Source organism: Eublepharis macularius, chromosome 1, assembly GCF_028583425.1.
Source record: "Eublepharis macularius isolate TG4126 chromosome 1, MPM_Emac_v1.0, whole genome shotgun sequence".
Classification (NCBI taxonomy): Eukaryota; Metazoa; Chordata; class Lepidosauria; order Squamata; family Eublepharidae; genus Eublepharis; species Eublepharis macularius.
The window spans coordinates 202,652,958-202,671,501 of NC_072790.1; the positions used below are offsets into that span (position 1 = coordinate 202,652,958).

The 18,544-nt window shown below is 43.0% G+C and overlaps 1 protein-coding gene across 2 annotated transcripts in view; it reads right to left on the reverse strand.

Annotated features, from left to right (window-relative positions):
• LOC129332864 (cullin-9-like) overlaps positions 1–11,781 on the reverse strand; it is a 116,170-nt gene extending 104,389 nt beyond the window's left edge. Inside the window, exon 1 of one of the 2 annotated variants that reach the window (XM_054984173.1) lies at positions 11,710–11,781. The gene's annotated coding sequence lies outside the window, so the exon portion shown is untranslated. The remainder of the gene's footprint in view (positions 1–11,709) is intronic. The other variant, XM_054984165.1, reaches the window with a different exon arrangement.
• Positions 11,782–18,544: the final 6,763 nt, after the last annotated feature.

Genomic DNA, 18,544 nt, shown 5'->3' on the forward strand with positions numbered 1-18,544 from the left:
GGAAGACCTAGCCAAACACGGCCCACCCGATTGGATACTGGTTCAACAGACGCCCGAATGCCAAACCAAGCCCCTAGTAGAGAAATTTCACCGGCTTGGGCTGCTCTTTGTAAATTTGACTCACGAACCAGGCAATTACTCCCTGCTGATCCGGACCCAGGAGACCCACGCCATCCAAATTGACCCTTTGATTGCTAGCAATGAACAATTAAGCCAAGGCGGCACGCATATAGTGGGCTCCCATGTTTTGAAAACTGACATTCGAGAGAGAGTTCTAGTCCGCCCGCAAATGTCTTTAAAAGAGATCCGCATAGACTTAGCTGAGCTAAATGTAACCCAGAGGCTGCCGCAGTGCGCTCCCTATCTGGAGGCCGGTAGCAAGGGTTGGAATGCATGGCTACAACTGTGGATCGATCCCTCTCCCTCTCTCTCGCGTGCCAGACGAAGCATCGCCGACTGGACTGCTCCTGCAGCCGGAGGCTTAGCAATCATGGATTCGGTCAACATTGAGACTCTCGCTAATAAGTTTGCCCATGTCACGACTAGCATCTCCGACTTAGGTAAACCGGTGGTGCAGTCCCTAAATTCCATTTCAAATGGGCAACACGAGATCAGCTCCATTTTAGTTAACTGGGAGAGTCAAATTGAAAGAGATTTTTCTCTGCTACTCAAGGGAACGCAATCCTTTGAACGCAACGTGTCAATAGCCATGGCATGTATGCAAGCCCAACAATTAAACCAGGCTGCGGCCATGGGGCTAATTCGGCAAGCCACGGACGGGCACTTGCCCCTGGAAATTAAAAGATTGATTATGCCCAAATTGTCACCCATAGAACTGGAGCTTGAATCCTGGTGGTCTCTCGTAAATTCCTCATTCTCACTGACCACCCAGGAGCTTAAATTATTTTTATTAACGGCCAGTGCGCACGAGTCATTCCACGTGTACCCAGTCGTGCCTCTGGGACTCCAAGTCAGCGATACCGAAGTCCTCTACGCCCGCCACCCCGACCATTGGGCCCGCTTCACCCCGACCGGATGGCAGCTCGTCAGCCTCCAAGGGTGCCAGCATCGAGACCAGACCGGCTTCATTTGCCAGGACCAAGCCTTTGCACCGCATCACCCCTGTGTAGCCCCGCAAGTCGACGCCCTCAACGAGTGCTCTTTCGAGGTCGTCCGGGAGAACAGCACCGCTGCGATCTACCTTGGGAAAGGATGTGCCTGCGTGCGAACGGCCTGCGATTTTGTGATCCTGAACTCGTTCCAGCTCAAGCCCGTGATCCCGGGAGTCAACCGCTGCTTCTGCAACCTGTCTTCGGTAGCAGCCTGCGACTTCACCTACACGGTACCGGTCTGGACCCAAGAAGAGATCCTGGTGGCACCCTCCATCTATCGTTATGTGAAGCCAGTCTCCCTTGGCATCGGTCTGGAGCTAATCCACGAGCTCCTGACCCACCCTCAGCTCCACCGCACCCTCCAGAGCATCCAGAGGGACGGGGATACTACTGCTTTGGTTGTGTCCCACAACGGAAAGGAGATCCTGGACCTGGTCCAACGAATCAAGACCACCGGTGAGCACTCGTGGTGGGAAACCCTCTTTGGCTGGAGCCCCACTGCCACTGGAATTTACAATTTGGCTTTGCACCCGATCATCGTTATTTTGGCCTTCCAAGTTTTGTTATGCGCCTCACTGCTTTATTTGGGCTGTTGGAGCCGCCGACAGCTCCAGCAACTCCAACTGTCCTACCGTTTGGATCATTACAATCCAGACCTCCTCTTGCCTTAAGGGTTGTTCTTGGCGCCCTCCTTTAACCCTTGTTCATTTGCTTATGTTGTTATGAACTATGACTAGGTTTTATTATGTGTACGGATCCTGAACCAGCCCCATGGACGCTTTGCTGCCGGACACCGCTCCGAGGCCCTCTTGTGGACTAGGGGAGGACATATTTCTCTGCCTCCCAGCCCACGGCCCGTCTCCAAACGACCGCCAGCAGCGCCACCTCCATGAGGACTAGAACTGTGTGTCTGAAGCCCTTCTCGCCGCTCACCGACCCTGCTCTGCGGATTGACGCAGACAGCAAGGGGGGGTGGAAGTGTATTTTGGAGCACATGGACTAAGCTTGCTTGTTCTTGTAAATATGCAACCCAGTCTAGCAGCTGTACTGCAGACTGAGCCGTCTGTGATCTTTGTTGTTCTATTGTTCTATGAATTTCTTTCCATTGCTTTTATGAATTTCACTCCCATGAATTTAGCCCCGAACTAGCCCCTCCCTCTATCTACTGCAAGTGCGCCCATGATCCTTCCATGAACTGGGATCCTTTTTATCACCCCCTATTAACTTCATCCTTATGAATTTGATTTTAACCTTATGAATTGCCTTTTTAACCTGACTCCCTCCGCCGAGGTAATTCTAGCCTATTTATCATTTTATGAATTTGGTTTTAACCGGGACCTCCCATGAACGGTCTCTTTTTATGATTTTGGTTTTAATCTGACTGTATGAATTGGTCTTTTAATTGCGAAGTTTATTTTTCTGCCCCCATGAGCCCTCCGCCGCTTACCCTCATGAATTGTTTCCTCGCACTTGCTTTTATCATTGCTGCTTTTATCTATGAGTTGGTTTTAACTTCCTGGTCTATTGCTTTTATCATATATATATATATATTTATGATTTTAACCATTTATGAATTGCTCTACCCTCTATGAATTGGTCTATGCCTCACTTGCACTTTTCACCTTATATGAGTTGTTCCCTCACCTATGAGCTTTGTTTTAACTTCCTATGAAGTAGCCTGCTTTTATTCTTACATTCATGAATTGTATCCATGAATTGCCTTTGCTTTTAATCTTATGCTTATGAATTAATCCATGTATATGAATTGCTCCTGGTTTTTAATGCTTTTAACCCATCATGAGTTACGTATGAAGTATTCCCATGTATGGATTGACCAATGTACACAGATATGAATTATTGCTGCTTGTATACATGAATTGCTCATTGCTGCTTATATCACTATGAATTACTATTGCTATGAATTATTACTATTTATTCTGATGATTGCACTTAGCACACCTCCTGGTGTGAACCCAGAGACCTGCAGCCCATTGGCTGATCTAAATTGCACTTATTCGGTTAGGTGGTTCTCCAAACTAAATTTTTGAGTGACGCCTCCTCCCCCTTCCCTTCCCACTCCTTCGCTCGAAGCTCGACCACCGGACATTGCCGACCACCTCGCCTTTGAAGTCAAGTTCGGAGACCCACGCACCTGACGTCACGGGGTCTCCGAGGGGGGGAATTGTTGCCAAGTAGGCCCCCTCCCCTGCTTTAAAGCCTGCCATGAATTGTGTTAAAGTTTCCTGCATTGCTGTTTCACTGCTACACCAAAGATTGCTTTACACGTGTGTGTGTGTTAATACACGTGTCAGTTTCCTGCCTGCGTGTCAATTGCCTTACTGCTGCAATAGACTGTGTAGTTTACTGACTCCATGTTTGGATAACTGCACAGAGGACTCTCTTTCTGGGCAGCCCTGCCCTGACCTGTATCTGGACTTCCTAGTGTGCGTTTGGACTGTGTTCCCCGAGCCTGCATTGCCATCTGCCACGGACCGTGCCTGTTCCTTGCTTTGGACTGTGTTTTAAGTATTGTTCCCCCTGCCTCCATGGAAGCCTGCCTCATATGGGCCCAAGCCGCTGCTAGCAGCCGGGCGCCTGCCGGGGAAACCTCCAGCGAGCCTGGCTAGGCGCTCCCTGGTCAGTTCCCGCCTGGAGCCTCCCACGGGCCGGCCCCCGAGCTTGCCCTCGCTACCGGGCAGCCTGCAAACCAGCCTCAGCTATGCCCCGCCGGCATCCATGTTCTCAGGCAGCCAGAAGACCCTGGGAAGAAGACTGCTTTGGGAAGCCATTTCGGTGAAGCGGGCACACCACGTCCGCAGCGAGAGTACCTCGCCCCGCTCTGCATATCTTAGGAGCCGCCCCGGAGAAGAACTAAGTGCCGACCATCCCAAGCACTTAGAGAATGCATCTCAAAGAAACCTCCGCATTCCAGAAGCTGATGACATCAGGACAAGCCCTGTCCGCTGGAACATCCTTTCAGCCCACTTGGATTTCCCCCTCCCTCTTTTGTCCCCTCTTCCTGAGGTGTCACGTATCACGATCTGATTGCTAAAGTGGCCCATCCAAGCCATTCAGTGACCCATTAGACCCTTTGTTTTAATCTGTGAGAACCACCAAGTACAGCACCAGCACCAGGGTACGTTTTGGGGTATTTAAGCTGGTCTCCCAGACCACTCGGTGCTTAGGCCATTCCTATCCAGACTTCCTTGCTGTCCGTCTGTGGTCCCAGTGCTGGCATTGGGCCACCCTCGCTGCTGTGTCTCTGCTTCGCTCCAGGATTGTGAGTATTTCCCTTATCATCGTTGGGAACCCGCTAATGCGAAAGTCTCTATATTTCCTACTCTGTGTTTCTTAGGTCTTGTATGTTCTTTGTATGCTTGTGCCAGTTTAGGCTTACGCCACACTAAATACACGTGTTTGGAACCTTATTTGTAGTCTGCCTCTTTTTCACTAGAGTGTCTGGGATCGGGACCTCCGTAGACATAGGTTAAGATCCGCGCTTATTTTAAGTTACAGACTGCTACAGCTAATTCCCCACTATAATAAAGAGCAGTTCTGGTAACAGGCCTCAGAGAGCCGGACTTGCCAGCCCTCCACTAGCTCATCTAATGAACCACCGTGGAGCATTGGTTCCCGCAGAGCATTCTGGAACCCAATTGGGTCCATAAGTCTCTGCGGGCGAGCAAAAATTTGCTCACCGCCCTTGCAGGAGGGGGGTGGCACGCCCAGCCGGGCCTTCACAACCGCGTGGTCTGACCATGGCACCAACTCTACTTTATCCAGAACCACATCCAATCCCATCCCGAAGATCAGATCTAGCGTGTGGCCTGCTTCATGTGTGGGTGCCGATACAAATTGGGAGAGTCCCAGTGTTGCCATGGCCTGTATCAAGGTGGCATCATCTACATGGGCATTGAAATCCCCCAGCACCATCAACCTGGGGTACTCCAAGGCCCACCCAGCAACCACCTCTAGCAGGCGCGGTAAGGCATCTGCTGGTGCGCTGGGCGGTCGGTACACCAAGCAGACGGCCAAACTCTCCTTGGCATTCCACACCAGGCCCACACAATCAATGCCAGAGATCTTCGGGGCGGGAAGCGGCTTGAAGGAGAAACCCTCCCGGACAAGGTGAGATGTTTCATAATGAATGCCTAACAAGTAGCCTTTCCTCTACTTGAAGCACACTTTGCATGCTGTTAATGGCACTGCATGCTCATTTGCCTGTAGTAATTTCACAGTAGAAAACTGCCACATTTAAACTATGGGAAAAAATCAGCAAACCTGTTCCAGATGTTTTAATGGGCAGCGAGTAACAAACTGAAAAAAAAAGAATCTATACAATTTAAAAGGCAGACAGGCTGTGTCATATAGGTGAGCTATATAGACAAATTCCTCACATTCCAGAGCAACCTTCCACTTCCTCCATAAAGAATATTGTGTGCGGAATGTTACAACACAGACAACGCAGCAGCTATTTATACAGATATTAAAATGTTAAAAACAAAATTAAAATATTGATATTTCATCATTATATAGATATTAAAATTGTACATTTTCCTACACATCTTTGGAAAATGTCCATTTTACAAATATGGATTTTTAGAAAAAAAAGCTAGGAGATTTTGACAACTAGAGTTAAAGCAAGTTCAAAGGGTGATAACTCTCTGTGAAAGAAACAGCCACTGTTTTCTATCAGTGGAAGGGCACTTCCATCAGAGGAAACCTATTTTTCCTAACTACTGCTGATCCCACTTTTGCCCTCCATGTTGTTTGCAAGAGTTCCATGACCCCTCCCCAGAAGCTCAGTGGGCTGCTGCAGGATGGGATGACAGGAAAGTTTCATTCTGTGAGCTTTATTCACAGTTTATTGGGCCCCACCTGTTAATACAGAAACAGTGAATATTCTTTCACATGTAAATAATTTGGAAGATGATATCCCAAAAAGATAATCAGAGATAAAGATAATCAAAGATAATCACACCATTCACACTACTAACTATAACAGATTTCTGATTGAGGGAGTTCAGGATGCTCCACAATTTGTTGAGGTCCCAGATGCATGAGCAGGACCATGACAGGGGAAAGTAAGCAGAGTGCTGGATAGTGAAAAGCAGTAACCTTCCAGAGGCAGCAGGTTCTAACTATCACCTGCTTCCTCTGACCTGGAGGAAGGCAAGTAAGAGCTTTCTTGGAAGCCAGGAAATAGTTGTGGCTAGAAAGCCATGTAAAAGAAAATCTGTTGGTCTTTGTAGTCAGAGTGGTGGTGAAGAGTGCCATCAAGTCATAGCTGACTTATGGTGACACCCCACCCCCGGAGGAGTTTTCATGGCAAGAGACTAACAGAGGTGGTTTGCCATTGCCTGCCTCTACAACCCTGGTGTTTCTTGGAGATTTCCCATCAATTACTAACCAAGGCTGATCCTGCTTAGCTTCTGAGATCTGATGAGATCAGGCTCATCTGGCCTATCCAGGTCAGGGCCTGTAGTCAGAGATGAGCCAAGACACTCAGAGGAAATCGGATCTGAAGGAGAGGGACACCAGAGATGCTCCAAGCTCCTCTACCCCCAGCCCACTTATTGCTGGGCTCTGACAGGCCCATTTTGAAGGTGCTGTAAGCTCTGAGCTACCACACTGTCCACCTTCAGCAACCAGTCTCTACTTAGTCATTATTAGAAGCCAGAATTTGGTTCCCATTAGCTTCTTCACCTCAAATTTCTTCAACTGCCCAAAGAACTGTTCCCAGATGACACTAGCTTCTTAAAAAGTTAATGAGACAGATCTCTTCAACTTATTGGTAATTCCCTTGACGCTTCCATGCTAGCACTGCTTCCCTTCCCTTCAGGGCACCCTTCAGCAGCACTATACTCCACCCCATTCTCTTTAGCAGCTGGCAGCCATACACTTAAGTGGATCTTCCTCGTACTTCTATTTATACCTTCTAACCTTTCCTTCACTTGATATCTTTTTTTTTCTTGTTATCTTTTAAAAATCATAGTCACTGGTGCTATTCTTTGCCAACTCCAAGTCCCCTTTCATGTAAATGAACTTGAGACTCATTCTTGCCAGTTTCCATTTCTCCTGCAATCCCCTAAACTGGTGCCAGATCTCCCTTAATCTCCTACATGTTCATCCGCTGACGGCCCCCTTTTCTCCCCTCCTCACATTTGTGCTGCTGTGCTTTCTGCGGCACTGCTCCCTATGCCTGATCCCCCTCCTCTTCTCCTATATCAAGCCTTTGCATATCTTTAGCAAAATCTTTCCTGAGTCACATCAGCTTTTCTTTCCCTGTTACTCATACTGAGTCAACTTTCTTGTCCTCATCCCCATTATTCATCTACCAACTCCTAACTTTTCTATCTTTTTGTAAACTTTTAGGACGAGGATTAGACACATCGTTGGTCTGTAAGTGCCTGGCACCAATCTGATGTAAATATTTCTTCCCTGTTGCTGCTTTGCACTTTCTTTAAAAAGAAAAAAATAATATCCCATCAGCCTGAGCTCTTCCACTGCTAGAGTTATAGCTCTGCTTCTGGGTTATCCATAACTACATCCTTTTCTACAGCACCTTTAGATGCTAGATGTTGAAGAACCAAAACTGAAAGATAGAGCTGCCTTTCCACAGAAAGAAACAACCTATACTTTTCAAAGCCCTCACTACCTCCCAGCATATTCTTCTACATACATGCCTGGCATACACATTCCTCATGCTCTCGGTTCCTGAACTTGTGGACTTTGTTTACCCAATACTTTCCTAGCTCTGCTCAACTAATGCCAATTAATAACACTTTTGTGCTATGGGCTTGGCAGACTTCTCATCCATCATTTTGCATTCTACTTAGGCCAGATTCTCAGTGGGTACATTCAAAACCAATATGGAAGCAAATCTTGTACTAAAAGCTGTATACCACACTAAGTGTATATTCTATTTTGCTACCTGCAACTGTTTGTAAATGCTAAGAATGTGCATTTACACATCACAGCAATGTAGATGCTACTTGAGGAAGTGGATTTTATAAGTTGGGCATATCCCCAGAGCACTGTGCATGCCACAATTTTAGACAGCACAAACAAAGAATGCTGTAACTGGTACAAAATTCAGTATCCTGAGGATCTCGTTTTCTATCCCTCAAGCATGCAAAACTAGGTAGGAAAACATGTGGACAGTGTCCAACTAGATCTCAGGGAGACCTGAGCAAGAGTTCCAGTGGTCAAGAAAGAGGCTCACTGCCAAGCTCTTCATTATGTTAATTTGCATAATTTATACAATGAGTATTATTTGTCTTTGTCTCTCCCTCTCCTCATTCAGAATTTAATTTTTAATTGTTTAAACTAAAAGGATATAGTCTGGAGAAGCTTATAATGAAGCTTTAATTACATTCAAACTCACAAAGATTTATATCAACAGTCCTACCTGTCAGTAATACTATATGGTTTTTGCTTAAAATTAGATTTACTGCTTAATGGCTTCTTTATGCTCTTCCCACCCACCAACAGATATCTTTTCCCAAAACTTATCTACCTTTCTAGCAAGAAAGCCTGTGCATCAGTGCATCAAGTTGGATATCCCAAAGGTCACTTAATTTTTTTTAGTATGCCAATTCTCTGGGTACCTCAAAGTTCAGCTAATCTCAATTTACTTGTGCTCTAAATGTCCCACAATGGCAATAACAGCACCTTATAAAAACACCATCTTGGTGTCTTAAAATAAGTGCCAGGTAGTTTTCATAATTAGTTCATTCAACACCATGTATGCCAACTCTTCTGTGATTTTTCTTCAAGTTATTGCTACAGACAAAACTAAGGTTAATCTACACTGAGGGAGGCAGAAGGAAGAAAACAACTGAGCACCCACAGGTTGCTGAATCTCTTGCAAAAAATGCAGGACTGGATAAGTCCTGAGGCCTGACCTGATATAGAAAAGCAATTTGTACATTCTTAAGCAAGCATTCTTAAGGACCACTTAACACAGATTAGGTATGCTCAACCATTATAAAATAATTAAGCATACACTGTTCTTTTAGAAAAATGAAACATCTCTGAACTATGAAGAATCTAATAAAAATAAAGCCCACAACACTATTAACCCACCCTGGTTTACACCAAAACCACTGCAATTCATAACATACTTGCTCCAGAGTTGATCCATTTAATACACAATGTGGTTGACTGACTGCCGCTTCTTACATTTTTATGAAAGTTGTACTAACAGATACTTTTTTAAAAAATCTGTTGCTTGAACTCATTAGTACAAGAAACAGGCAGCAATTAAAAAGGTAAACTGTGGGCCACAGATCTCCTAGGCTCATTAAGTGGCCTTAAACAACATACTACACTGTCAATCTTCAATCCAACTTCTGTAATATCAGAAAGATATTAACAGCCTACCATACAGCTTTCTTGTACCAACTGCTTAGATACTATAAAATATTTTGCAGACTCAGGAAAAGAGTTATATGAATGTTAAGAATTATCTGGTTAGAAAGGTATGTAATCAGGCAAAACAAGGACCACTCTGAGCAGTTCTTTTAAATCTATACAAGGAACATTGATAGCAAAATCCACAACACAGTAAAATACTTCACACCACATTTCCTACAAGTGTTTAGGAAAAAAGAACATATAATATGTATTATTGTATGAAAACCAGGTAATATTTGCATCAATTAAACATTTTAAAGTTGCCCATCTGAAACGTGCAGCTTCTTCAAAACACACTTGGACAATTTTCACAAAAAGTACACATTAATTTTCCCTGAACTGTGTAAGAAAACAAAGCATATGTGAAGCAGCTGTTGGTTCACACATGGCCTCTAAATATATTAGTGTAACAAGTGCATTGATCCTGAAAAATATTAATTAAAAATAAATCTAATTATTATAGTTCTGCTTCTGAACCCATTTGGACTCATATTTTCAATTTTGTTTTAAAAATCCAAAAACTCTATTTTCACAGAGGTGCAAACTAGTCTGCAACATACATAACAGTATCCTCTAAAGCTATATGCCAAGGAACACTGGTTTTCTCACATCAGTTTCAAGAAGCTAGCATGAACATGGAAATTTTTGCATCACAGTGGTAGTTACACCAAGCATCATATAAAGAGAAGCACTCACATCATGTTGTGTGTGCCAGCTTCCTGTCATGTGAACGTGGGAGCTAAGGTTGTCTGATTAGATAATTTCAAATACAAAGGACAAACTGGAAGCTATGATGGTAGTGCTTTGTGGTATTAAAGGAATCAAAGTGTTTTGAAACGTTCCACATGCTTAGTCATATGATGAAAAAGGAACTTATTTTTCCTTCCAGTTAACACCCCAACCTAGCACAGTTTACCTTGTAGAGGTAAATACTGTGGCTTTCCTCCATAACTGTAAGAACTAAATCAAAACAAAACATTAACTTTTTATTATTTTGCTTGCTTTTTGTGCTACATTTTTAAACTGCTAGCCCACAACAGATGCAGGGTAGAAACTGAAACAAACAGCACACAGCTATATTCAAGGTCCACATTCTGTGTAAAAAGAAAATAAAAAATACTAGAAAACATTGAATTTGTTCTTTGTTTGAAAACCATTTTAGTGCATTGCTGCAGAAGAGGATACGTCATATTGCAAATGTTGATAAACGAAACATTAAAGGTGCTTGTCCCTTAAAGAAAAAGATAACTTCCTAAAAAGTTACACATTATGTTTATTTGTGCTCATCTTGAAAGCCAAGGACAGTGTACAGTATTTTAACATTTCCTCCTTCCTAGCCTATCCTCTCTAGTTCCTAAACAGCTAAAGGGGGCAGAGTCTATGCACATACAATTTGTACGCATACAGAATCTGTACCAACTTTGGAATTAACACACACAACACGCCTACCACCTGTACAATTTTGTTACATATACCAAGCAAATCTCTCTCCATAAGATGAAAAGCACACATCTAAACTACATATTTTAACACTCAGAAACATTCATAGCTTCATGCAGTGCTCAGCACATGCCCCTACCACATCATATTTATTTTGCAGAAGCCAAGACAATTTTGCACGCTTTCCTCTTTTACGCAGAAAAGTAAGCTTTAATTCAATGGAGAATTCTATTCAAACCAAAGATCAGTTTCAAGAGAAGCTGAGAATGGAAGTTAAAAGCTTAATCCATTTTATTATTTTAACAGACGAACAATATGAATTTGAAGATCAAAAAAGATTTAAATAGTAGAAAAATCTGATTTAAATACAGAGCTCGGATTTTTTAAATCTATTTTTATGCGGCTCCACTGGTGACTTCCACGCACCGGCTTTATGTTCTCATTCACAGAACCTTTCAGCCGGCGCTCATGAATTCTCTCCACGAGGCATTATTTCAATCCCCTTTCCCCAGCCCCTCCTTTAAAGGCTGCAGTCAGAAGCAAGAGAGGAGAGAATGAGCACCGAACGCTACGCCCCAGCGGCGCGATTCTTCCCCTCCAAGAAGAGACGGCGGGGGGCCAATTCCAGCGGCAAGCAATGGAGGACGGGCGGTTCCACACAGCACAGCCACTCCCGCTCCCCATCAGCGGGGAAGCCAAAGCGGAGGCCAAGGGGCAGAAACAGCTCGGAGCCCATTACCTGGCCAACCACCAAGAGATGCGGCGGCGAAAACGCCTCCGCCGCCGCCGCCGCTGCTATTCCCCGCCGCTTCAGCGCCACAAGTTCCGGGTGACTGAAGCGCATGCGCATAATCCCGCGCGCGTGGACCCTGCCGTGCCATCTCCCTCCCCGCGTGTGGTCGGCTACGGATCCGTAGGAGGGACAGTTTCAGCCGACGAAGACCTTTCGCGCGACGAGGCGGCGATTCTCTGGCCCGGATATGCCTTGTGCCTATTGTGCTCTCAGGGGTCGTTTTCGTTCCTCAGCACCAGTCCCGAGCAGTTGACCGTTGTCGAAGGCTGAAATCGTTTGCATCTTGTGCACTAGAAGAGAATAAATCTCATTGAACACAGTAAAATCTGGTTCTGGGTAAATATATGTTGAGGATTGCGCTTTAGTTGGAGCTGCGTGTAAGACTGAAAAGAATCTCGAGGCAGGGTTCTGCCTCCAGCTGTTGAAAGTAGAGTTGTTGCTGCTTTTAATGGTCGATTCTGAGTTTTTGTATTCTTAAAATCTCCCCCACCCCCTCCCGATGTTGCAATTAGCCTTTATATTTGTATTAGAAATAGAACAGAAAATGATTAGTGCTGTACTAGAACGAGGTCCATCTAGTCTTGCGTCCTGTTTTCCAAAGCAATAGCAACTGGTTTAAGAATAACACTATTGTCCGCTATTTTTTTCTAATCCCGTTAAAGCTTGTGCCCAATAGCTCTTACAGTTCAGATTCCACATATTAATTGCACAAAGTAGCATTTAATTCTGCGTGCCGAATTTACTGTCAATCAGTTTCATCAGTGGATCTCCACATTCCAATAGAAAACGTCTCTCCATCCTATACAAATATCCAGATGAGAGGCCTGCACCAATAAGAACGAGAAAAGGCTGGATGTTCCCACTTCTGAACGATCATTGCTTAAAGGAACAAAGCCCACTTTTTTGTTTTTATTATTACTATGAACGTATGTATTGTTCTGTGATATAACTAACAAGCTTTTGACACTTCGGAATATTTGAGAAGTTATGTGCTGTATGAAACATGATGTGATGGTACTTTGAGCTACTTGTTACCTTGTGTTAAAACAAAAACAAGAAAAGGCAAAAATGTCAAGTTTTATTAGACTTGACAACCCCTATGTGTTTCACCTATGCTTTGTCAGGGGGATCTGTGTGTGTGTGTGTGTGTTCGAAAATAACACATATATATTTAAAAACACACGTGAGAATGTTAGGAAAATAGTGAATACATAAGCCTAACCTTATCCGTTTTGAGATACAGCAACCAGAACTGAATCCAGTGCTTGTATCCTGCGTAGGATTTCCACAGGTGCAAAGTGGGAGGGTTGCCAATTCCCCCTTCCCACAGCATCTCAGAACACCCCCTGTGATGCTGCTCCTGAGGAAGGGTGTGTGTGGCACACTCAGGAATAACTTGGAAGAGGGGATCAGAGGTTTCTGACATGAGAGTAGAATCAGTGAAAATCCCCACCCCCCATGCCCACAGAAATACAAGGTAGGAAATCCAAACCAATATTCCAAATAGCATTGTTGGCAGTTTTATTTTCAATCCCTTTCTTAATTATTCCTACTGTTAACATTTCACCTCCACAGATTAAGTTTATCTCTTCATAACCAGAGTTCAGACCACTAGCATATTTATGAAGTTGGAAATTTTTTTGCACCAATGTATATTGCTGTATACATTTTGATACTAATTTTCCTTGTTCACCCAGTTTGGAGGGATACTTTTGAAGTTCCTCACAGTTCGCTTTACCTTGTTCTGGTGTAAATGTGAGATGATGCACATGGAAACAACAGATCCTAATTTTAAATACATGCTGGTGGGGTCTGATCTGGCAGAGACTGGAGTTGTAGCGGATAATACAATGAAAATGTTAGTTTGGTGTGCGGTTCCACTGGGGAAAAAAGCAAACTCTGTGCTGGGAATGAAAAGGAAAGGGAATGGAAATGAAATAGCCAATGTTGTAATGCTCCTATGGTATGGCTTCATTGGGAATGTAGTGTGCATATCTGGCCCTCATTGCTCCCAAAAAGGTTGGCAGAGCTAAAAGATAAGTAGAAGAGAACAACCCTGATAGTTAAGAGATTGAGGCACCTTTCTTAGGAGGAAAAGCTGGAAAGTCTGGGTCATTTCAGTTTAGAAAAAAAGACAGCTAAATGAACCATGACATGAGAGAGGTTTATAAAATCATGCATGGGGTAGAAATAGTGGATAGAGAACCCTTTTCCCCTCTCCCTTAATACTAGAGCCCAGGGCCATCCAATTAAAAAGATGAGCAATCAGTTCAGGACAGATAAAAGAACTCCTTTACTCAACAAGTAATTAAATTGTGGAATTCATTGCCAGTAGACATAGCAACAGTCACAAGCATGCATGGCACTGAATGGGACAGATTCATGGAAGATAGGTCTATCAGTGGCTATTAACCACCGTGACTGAGGGAACCTCATATTTAGAGGGAGTAAACCTCTGAATAACAGGGCTTAGGAGGCAGCCATCATCAGGGCAAGGCCTTGGCCTTTATGCCTTATTCGTTGTTCCACTAGGACAATTGATTGGCCATTGTGTGAAACTGAATGCTGGACCAAATGGATCTCCAGTGTGATCCAACAGGGTTCTTCTTATGTTCTCAAACCATAATTTGATGTCATCCACTAATTTGGTTGCCTCACTGCTCACCCCTTCTTCCAGATCACTTATACATTAAATAGCACCTGGCCCATTTCAGGTCTTCCAGCATCCTATTACGTCATTCCATTACAAGAAATGTTCATTTACTCCTGTTCTCTGCCTCTAACCCCTGAACCCATGATTCTATGAGCAAACCTCATTCTTGTATCCCACAAGTGCTAAATCTATGCAGAAGCCTAACCTCATACATTTTTATCCCATCTTTCCACCAAGGAGTTCAGAGGAGCATGCATGATTCTCTCTCCTTCATCTTTATCCAGCTACCATCCTTTTTTTTTTAAAGAAATTTTATTGGATTAGAATATATAATCATTCAATACAAACATTCCCCCTTTATATATATCTACTTCTAACCCCCTCCCTTTCCTCCCCCCTTTTGTTTGACTTCCAACAGTTTTCCAACCCTTTGTCTATCTTCTTACTTACTTAATACCTCATATAATCTATTAAGCATACACTTAAACTCTTTTCTAAGCTTATTATTTTTTATAACACAGAATTTCCTTTAGCCCCTCCTTTACTAAATCTTATATTCTAAATAACACATTGCTAGCATATATTAATAGTCTTTATATTATTAGTATAACATTTTATCCATTTTCTATTCCCTTACTTAATCTCTTTACTCTCCCCCATATAAGTTAATCAATTTAACTTATATTCTATATATTTCTTTAAACATTTCTTATTCTCAATCTTTTTTAATTATATAAGATATCTGTTATACTAGAAACTTAACTACAATAAAAAATACCTAGCTAGCATACTTATATATATTCATAATATATGTTCATAATAATGCATCTGTTATTTAATGCTGTGTATAGAAAAAAATTTTTGTCTTAACCCTAATAATAGCTTAGAATTTAATAGTTAAATCCCCCTTTCCCGGTAAAGCCACTTCTCTCTTCTTTTATAGAGTCTCAGTAATTCTCGAACTGCCACAGTTTTCCTTCCACATCCCCTTTTTTCTCCAAGTATTGCTTCAGTTTCTCCCAATCCATGTTAAACTGTCCTGGATCAAGATCTCTAATCTTCCTTGTCATTTTGTCCATCTCAGCCATGTACAGCAATTTATAAATCCAATCTTCAATAGTTGGTACTTCTTGCAGTTTCCATTTCTGCGCATATAAAAGTCTAGCCGCTGTTGTCATATAGAATAACAATGTTCTATATTGTGCTGGAACATCTTCCATTCCCAAGCTCAGTAGCAGCAATTCTGGGTTTCTGTTAACTTGAAATTGTAAAATCTCATTAATCACTTCTATTATTCCTCCCCAGTATTGCTTAGCTACCTCGCAAGTCCACCACATATGATACAAAGATCCTTCATGCTTTTTGCATTTCCAGCATTTATTTGACATATTAGTATTTCCTAACGCAATTTTCTTTGGTGTCAGGTACCAACGATATATCATTTTATAAACGTTCTCTTTAATATTTGTACATGTCATATCCAGCTACCATCCTGAGAGATACATTAGGCTGAGATAGGATGACTGGCCCAAGATCACCCAATGAGCTTCATGGTATGGTGAGGATTTGAACTCATGTCTCCCACATCCTAATCCAACACTACAGCACACTGTCCCTCAACAGCAGACTTGGGCAAATGCTATTTGGAAGCCTAGCTTTACAATGCTTGTTGACAGTCAACAACTGCAGAAGATTGAACAGGCAGGCATTTGAACTACAGAAGCCATGCTGATTCTCTCTTAGCAAGGATTTTTAAAAAACATTTTAATAAAGCTTTCCATAAATTTATCCAGAACAAATCTTAGGTAACTGGCCTGTAATTTTCTGGCTTCTCTTGGATCCTTTTCTAGAAAAGAGTTACACTGATTTCTTTCCAATAATATGGTAATGAGGATGATTTTGATGACGGTGGCCTATTATTGTCAGGTTATCAGCAAGTTCCTATTTCATTTCTTTATGTACTTTCAAATGGATGCCATCCAGACAGGGTGACTTGTTGATTTTTAGGTTGTCAATTAGCTGTACAATATGATTGCATCATTTCTATATTCCATCATCTTCCTGGAGAAATGCTGTTCAGCATCTTATAAAATGAACGCTAATGTGAACCAAATTTGTTCAGCTCTTCTGCAATTTCCATCTTTCAGCAGTCCATTCCCACCTCTGTTGTCTTACAATCCAACTGCCTCCTTGGCTAGTTTCCTACTTCTGATGTATTTAAATAATGTTTGAGCAAATAATTTGAGCAATATGCTTCTAAAAATTCTTTTTTTTTTTGGTCTGTCAATTTACACTTTTTTTTGCCTCCTCTGTTCTAATTTGAGCAAAACATTTACATTTTAAGGGAAGTCGCCTTGCCTTTTATAGTTCTCCGACTCTCATTGTGAACCATGCTGGCATCCTCCTGGACTTCCTCATCGATAGAAAAGGAAATTGTGATCAGATTAATGCATGTTAGTTTTGTTCAGTTTAGTTTTTGTACATTGCACGGATTCTATCATGGCTGAAGCACATACTCCTTTTCCCAGTTACTGAGATGGGATCTTTGATGCCTAAATATATTAGATGCCTGGCTCTGCTTCCAGAATATACAAGTATGTGATGAAGCTATTAACATTCAACAGATGGATTGCTACAGTGTAATGGAGGTGGAAAGAAAATTGCGTATGTACAGCATCAGATGCGGTTACCAGCAGATTTTCAAAACTATGTTGATGTAGGAGTAATGTTGTTGTACGACGTATTATATGTTAATGTAAAACTTACTGTTTCCTGGCATGCCGCCGAACATATTCAAGTGCCTCTCAAGCCTTAAAGACCGAAGAGAAAAGTGTCTGTCCGTTTACAAACAGCCTTCCCTGTGTGTCTGGAAAAGCTTTTTAGATATCCAGTATAAAGTGATAGTGGCTTTGAGTATGTGCAGTTACTTGCCATTTCAAAATAATTATCCTATGGGAAAACTGGGAAACACTGCTCATCTCAGCATTCGTTTCCTTACATACTTCTGTTGTAGTAACCAGGCAAGAGAATAACATCTAAAGTTGCTAACTGGAGACAGCTGGCATGATGTACTGGTTAGAATGTCAGACTACCACATGGGAGATGCAGGTTCAAATCCCAACTCGGCCATAGAAGCTTGCCAGGTGACCTTGAACTAGTCACAGTCTCAGCCTAACCTAACTCACAGGCTTGATGGGACAGTAAAATGGAGGTGAGAACAATGTAAAATGGTTTGAGTCATCATTGTGGAGAAAAGTGGGGTAGAAATAAGTATAACCTAGAAAACATTTTACCATACAAAAATGGGGATCACCAAACACCTGGGGCCTCATGCTGCTTCGGAAGCATGCCAGTCTTAGGGCCACACACAACACAAAGCTGGCAGCAGCTTCTGCTGCAGGTGGTGCTAGGCACATTCCTTCCCCCCAGGAATCATCTCCTTCCATACATTCCTGCGTGCCAACTACTATCTTCAGGCAGCCATCTTTTGGCAATCCCATCTCACAGGTAACCTGGCTGGCATCGACCAGAGACCCTGCTCTGTGGAATGGGCTCCCTGAAGAGGACAGGGAAGGCTCTACCTTGGAGATCTTCAGGAGGCTCTGCGAGGCTTGCTTGTTTCCCAGCACGGCTGAATGGCAGGCATCTTTTAAGGGGGAGAGGTTTGAGAGGTATTTTATTTTGGTTTTAATCTACTATTGTAAACTGCCTTGAACCACAAGGAAAAGCAGGGTAAAGGCATTTTAATAAACAAACAAACCAACCTCCCTCAGATCCACATGCACTTGTCTCCCCCACTCCCTCCTCCTACCTTTCTGTTCTGTCCTCCTTACAGAGGAAGCAGTAGGACCATAAAGAATCAAGGGTGAGTAAAGGCCTAACTTTGGTACAGCCAGGCCCAAGGATCTTTCTGCTCCTTGCCAGGAGTGCAACAAGCTTCTACCGTCTGTCTCACACACAGTTCATCTCCATACCAGTTTTCCTATAGCTCTGCACTAGGGTTTTCAATTGCCAGTTGGGAAATTCCTCAGGATTTGGGGATGCAGTCTGAGGAGGGTGGAGTTTGAGGAGGGGAGGGAGCTCAGCTGGGATATGATGCCATAGAGCCCACCCTCTGATGCTGCAATT